Below are 6,461 nucleotides of genomic sequence, written 5' to 3'. Positions count from 1 at the left end.
CTTTTGTAGACAATTCACATAGATTACTCAGAGAGTCTTGTTCTTGCCAAAACCCAGTCACCTCAGGTAGTTCAAATGTTTTGAAATATCTGAAACAAATGTTGTCCATTAACACAGAGAGCCATCTTAATCCAGATAATTTTTGCATTGAAACTATGTTGTGGTTTATTATCACTACTGCTTGAAATCTTTATGATTAACACACACGGCATTTTATTGCAGAAATGTTCTTTATTTAAAAGTCTGAACAAATATGGTTTAGTTTTGTTGTTCAGTTTTAGATTTGTTTTCTACAACTATGATGAACTGCATAGATTTGTGTACCGTAGCATATCAGGTTTCAAAATATTCTCTGATTCTCCTTTTATCTTGTGAACAGACTATAATCTTGCATGTGCAACATAATTTAATAATAATAATAATTTTATTTTTATACCCCGCCCCATCTCCCTGAAGGGACTTGGAGCGGCTTACATGGGGCCAAGCCCAGTCCACAATAAAAACAAAGCAATAAAAACAAATAATAACAATAAGAACCAGTAATAAAATCACATTCAAGAACAAAAGGTAAAATCATGGATAAAATCTAGAAAAAACCTGGGCCAAAGTGCTAGTTTGTCAAAATCATCAGGAAGGGAGAATTATCCAAATTGTCAACGCCTTCAGGGTGCTGGAAGAGGCGTAAATATGGGACTATTATTGGAGATGCAAGAGGTCAGACATACTGGATCAATTATCGAAGGCCTGCTGGAAAAGCCATGTTTTCAGGCTCTTTCTAAAGGAGAGGAGGATAGGGGCCTGCCTGATCTCCCTGGGGAGCAGGTTCCAAAGCCGGGGGGCCACGACGGAGAAGGCCTTCTTCCTTGTCTCCACCAACCGCGATTGTGAGGGTGGTGGGGGCGAGAGGAGGGCCTCCCCCGACGAGCGAAGAGATTGTGCAGGTTCATAGGGGGAGATACGGTCGCGAAGGTAGGTGGGCCCCAAACCGTTTAGGGCTTTGTAGGTAATGACCTGCACCTTGAATTGGGCTCGGAAAATAAACTGCAGCCAATGGAGCTCCTTGAACAGGGGAGTAGAATGTGCCCTGTAATTTGCTCCAGTTAGAAACCTGGCTGCCGCACATTGTACTAATTGCAGTTTCCAGGCCGTCTTCAAAGGCAGCCCCACGTAGAGTGCATTGCAATAATCCAGTCTAGAGGTAACTAAGGCATGGACCACCTTGGTCAGATCTAACATATTGTTAGATCAGTAGAAAAGGACCATCGTGAGCTCTGTTTTTAAAATTACTTATAAGAAAACATAAACCATTTTCCTGTGAAAGAGGAAAAACAGTCAATAAAGGATGCATTATTAATTCTTCCCTGCTAGACGGACCTGCAAGGAGTCCAATAGGACCACTATGGAAAATAATGAAGATGAGATAATCAAACCATATTTTACGGTTTAGGAATATGGGCTCATATACACTGGCTGGTGAATTAAGGCCAGTTGAAAGCAGAAAACCCAAACCCACAGTGACAGCAGATTGGAGTCCAGATGGTCACTGCAATTCTCCCCTTCTTCCTGGTCACTTGAGTGCTTCTGCTGATGTCATTATGGGATTCCCATGATGCCTAGGGGTTCTCAAGGAGCTCTATGGCTGTCTGCGAGCTGTGATGGCAGCAACATGTGCCTGATCTGTTCCCTTTTCCAATTGGCCACTGCCTGCTGTGACATCAGTTGGGGCGATGGGGCAAAGGAAAAAGAAAAAGGAGGATTCACATCTCCTTTCCTCCCTCCCTTCCCCAGTTATCCCATCTTCTTGACTGACCTCATTGCAGATGACGCTGACCTATAGATCCCTTGTCACAGCTGGAGATCACTGCAACATAGAGAACAGGAGGAGACAATAATACCATCTTGCACTCTCAAGCCCAGGGAACACGGGATGGCAGTAAAAACAGTTGCAGCTGGTTCCATCTCGGAACTGACCGAACTTTTTGCATGAGTCCAAAGTCAGGAATTGTTCTCAAATTTCTGGGACAGAACTTGGAGCATCTCACAACTTTGGTTAACGTGGGTCAAGGCTGTGTGAATATGGCCTCCCCACATTACTCCAGATCAGCTCCGGGTGGCATTTGGCCGCCACTGAGCTTAACCAGGGCTGTTTCACAGTAAGTGGTCAGTGTAAATAGGCCCATAGAAAACAAGTCACAAATATCTGAGCTTTCAGATTTTTAGGTAACATTCTTGTCAGATCCACCAGTCTCAAACGCACATTTACTGAAAATGGAAAAGATGGCCTTCTGAGGGTTTGCTCTTACGTTTTGGAACTCGCTTTCAAGAGAAGTTAACTTGACCTCCTTTTTGTGCCATTCCACTGGCCAGCAAAGATTTCTTCAGGTGGGCTTCTTGCAACTGATTGGCTGCCAAGGAAGAGGGTTTTTAATGAGAGGGTGCTGGATTTGATATACTTTCAAAATTGCTTTTGAATTATTTATGTTTTAATTTTATAATTTGTTCAATTTTATTATTTAAACATGAGGGTGTTCTTATTTATTCTTTTAAAAATTATTTTTATGTTGCCTTGAATCCCAGTTTTGGAAGCAAGCTGGGTTATAAATAATGTCAAATAAATAAACAAAACAGTAACCCAACATCCTTTTTCTGGTTAACCGAGGAGTGCATAAGGCAACAAAAAGGTTTATAGGACAAAGTCTGGTACTATGCTGCCAGACTGCTTCTATTGGTGGAGTATCCCTCACCCAAAATACTTGAGAGAAGAAGTGTTTTGGATTTCAGATTTAAAAGATTTGGAATACCTGCACTTTAAAATAATATAATACAATCCAATACATAATGCAACATTTTGGAGATGGGACCCAAGTCTAAACATGAAATTCACTGATGTTTCATCTTTTGCTGGAGGCAATTTTATGACAAGATTTTAAAAATATTTTTGTGCATGAAACAGTTTGTGAACTATCAGAAAGCAAATGGGTCACTACCTCAGCTACCCATCTGGGCAATTTCAGATTTTGGAGCATTTCAGATTCCAGGATAATAGATGGTCAACCTGTACTGCGTTTTTAGAGGGACTAATATTAAAATAATGCAATGTTCAGGAGACTTCCTTTGCCAGATAAAAATAACTTTTTCTTGCATTTCATAAGATATTTCAGTAACATTAAGAACACAAAATATTTTAAAAATAATATGTTTTGGTAGGATTATTGTGTTATTGGCTGAATCAAATTGCTAAAACAAGCACTCCTATGTGTGGTAGAAGTGTAATTAAACACAGCCTTGCTATGGAAGTTGTCCTGCTTTCCTGCACCACCTAGTGGAAGTTAGAATTATTTGATCTTTCTCCAAAAATTTGAACTCAAATTACTGGGTAAAATGGACTAGTGTATTTAGGTTGCTAAAGAAATGTAATAAAAAGTTTTGCAGCTGAAACAAGCCTTCATCAAAATTATTATCAGGAAAATGAGCTGATTGATAATTGTGTTATTCCAGTTCGGGACAAATCTGTTATATATATAAATGCCACATAAATGCATGGGCATGGGATGAAAGTTGGACCTCTGGATATGTTCGGCCCTCTGCAATTGAGGATTTAAGGTTTACATATTTGATTATTCACAAATTTTATTAATATGGTTTCTTCGGGAATCTCTAGGTATTCCAGTGGGACTCTATGATTAAATTCCAGTTGAAATTAACCATAGGCGTGGAATATAAGACATGGATATTCATAAAAAGGTATTTTCTCAGATTTAAAAAGGCTTCAATTTTTTGCTTCTATTTATAAACTAGGCAAGTTATTGCCAAGTATGCTTCAAGGCATGTAAAGAATTCATACATACCCTGGGTACACATGCCTATTAGGAATCTTATAACTCTGGCAATAACATGTTTTGGCAAATTGGATTCAAAAACTCTCATTCACACAGACCTCTCTAAAGGGGACATTTTATTGAACATACAGCAATCAAAATAGATACTTGGGAGAATAGCAAATATTAAACACTGCATGAAAAATGTAACACTCTTCCTTTAGGAAGGGAAGTTATAAACTTAAAAGGAGCAGACTTAGAAAGCCACAATGATCTGAAATTAAGCAATTTGAAGCTAATGGAGGTTGATAAGAGGAAGAGATGAGACAAAAAGGTTGAAAGTGAGTGCACTACAATATTTTCCTTAATACATGTAAATGTGTGTACTCTCTCACACACACCCTAGAGAAAGGGGGAAGTTTTATGAGCTGCAATGTGCAGAAGTGCTTCCCAAAAATAGATTTTAGAGATGATAAACAAAGGGGTGAAAGTGAGCTTAACCAGTGATTTCAGTAGGAAAGGGCCTAAGCTAGGGGCTCCAGAGAGAGAAGGCAGCTTGACCTCTTTGTTCAAGTGAACATCACTCTCAGACTGGCTATCTTTAACTTTTGGGTGTTTAAAGTATCTTGCATGGGAAAAATTAGGATGACATCAACAAACCCTTGAAAATAAAGGAGCGGCACTTTTCCATTATCCAGATGGAGACCACCAGGGGCACTAGAGGGAGAAGGATTGTCCCATTTATGGGGGTGGAGGGTGGGTTGAAGGAGGAAAACCATTCCCCCCTGTTTTACTGTTATTCCTCCCACCCATGTCCTAGTCGTGGAAACAGTCTTTTTTATGATATGGGAAGCGGTGTGTGTGTGTGTGACGTAGCTAGAGAAAATAGGGGAAATGGTTTTTCTCTTTCAACGCCACCCTCATAAATGGGACAATCCATCTCTCCCTAGTGCCCTTGGTGGTCTCCATCTGGATAATGGAACAGTACCAAAGGAACTTCTTTTCTAAAAGGGAGCGTGTCCACCTGGGCTTCCTGGTGGGCTTCCCAAAGGTGACATTTCATATCATTGGCATTTCCTGTTTATAATTCATTGCTTATCAGCTGCTGGGCTGCATGATGAAAGAGACAAATCTTTGTTTGGGAGTTAATTTAGTATTCCAATGGCTTAAATTGGTTTTCTTGACATACTTAATATTTCCATTAATGGAATTAATTCTTTCGAAAAGGTTGTTATGTAGAAGGTTTTGATTAGTAGAAGCTTTTCAGCAAATGCTTTTTGTACTAGGCCAGAGCGTCAAAGAGATCAATTTTATGGCATTTACATGTATGTGTGGCAGAAGTATTGTGGGGATCTGGCCATCTCTTAACATGGGGATTATGGAGCTACTACTTATATTATTTCAGTAGGTGCAGAAGAGTGTTTCCAGTGCAGTGATGCCTCTTTCACTCATCTTTTATCTGCTTAGCTAGATACTAATGCATGTATTTGCAATAATCCTTGGCTTGCATATACCTATGGCAAGAAGTTCCATCTGCCAGATCACATAGCTAATGACCTGTATAAGAATGAGGAATGTAAAATATTCTGCTTCTGTGATCAAATAATATAAAGTGTCAGGTATTGTCTGCTTTGGCAACACTACACATTTCTACACACACACCCACACCCACACACAGCCTGTTAAAAGAAGCTATGACATGAGCCTGCAGATGGAAACCAAAACAATTAGAGTAGCTTTCACCTCAATAATTCCTTGAAGATTCACCAAATGATTCCAGAACTGAATAATTAGTATCTTCCTTTTTTCTTCAAATGTGAAAAAAGGAACTGTGGCAAGCTTCCTTTTGTTACTTGGCAACACACACATGATTTTGAAATTTAGTTAAAAGAGAGAGAAATATTTCTCAAGAACTCCCAATTTGGCAGTCAAGGAAAATGGCTTCAAATCATCAATTGATAAAACCACACTTGGAGAATTCTCTTTCTTTCTTTCTTTCTTTCTTTCTTTCTTTCTTTCTTTCTTTCTTTCTTTCTTTCTTTCTTTCTTTCTTTCTTTTTTCCTTTCTTTCTTTCTTTCTTTCTTTCTTTCTTTCTTTCTTTCTTTCTTTCTTTCTTTCTTTCTTTCTTTCGTTCTCTAAGCTTTCTACATCCCAATTAAGAAATAACAAAATAAAGAGAAAGAAATGTCACCTGAACTTTAAATTGGCAGTAATTATTTCCAGACTTTTTCATTGACCTTCCTACAAGTTCTTCCAGCTCAGATTGTTAAAATATCCTCTTTAACATGTTTGGTGATGATGCCACATATCAATTCCTAACTATTTATTTCTCAGGTAAACAGGAAAACCGAATGAAAATATGACACTGTTCATTTTACAGTAACATTTGTAAGGAAAACATATAGGCTGGATAATTGTGTGTTTTAAACAGCCCATAATGTCTGACTGTCACTAGGCTGTCTATCCTGATATTTAGGCATTGAGCTGTTGTGTACCTGCCCCATTCGCTAGCCACTTGTTACTAGTGGAGACATTATTCAGAGTGGCCACATTTGGACCAGCAAAAAAAAAATCAAGGGAAGAGGAATAAAAATATAGATATGCATAAATGTACACTTTTAAATACAATTTAAGGAAGTAAT

This window comes from Anolis carolinensis, chromosome 2, assembly GCF_035594765.1.
Source record: "Anolis carolinensis isolate JA03-04 chromosome 2, rAnoCar3.1.pri, whole genome shotgun sequence".
NCBI lineage: Eukaryota > Metazoa > Chordata > Lepidosauria > Squamata > Dactyloidae > Anolis > Anolis carolinensis.
The sequence above is the reverse complement of the archived record's forward strand: the minus strand, read 5'-3'. Positions refer to the sequence as shown.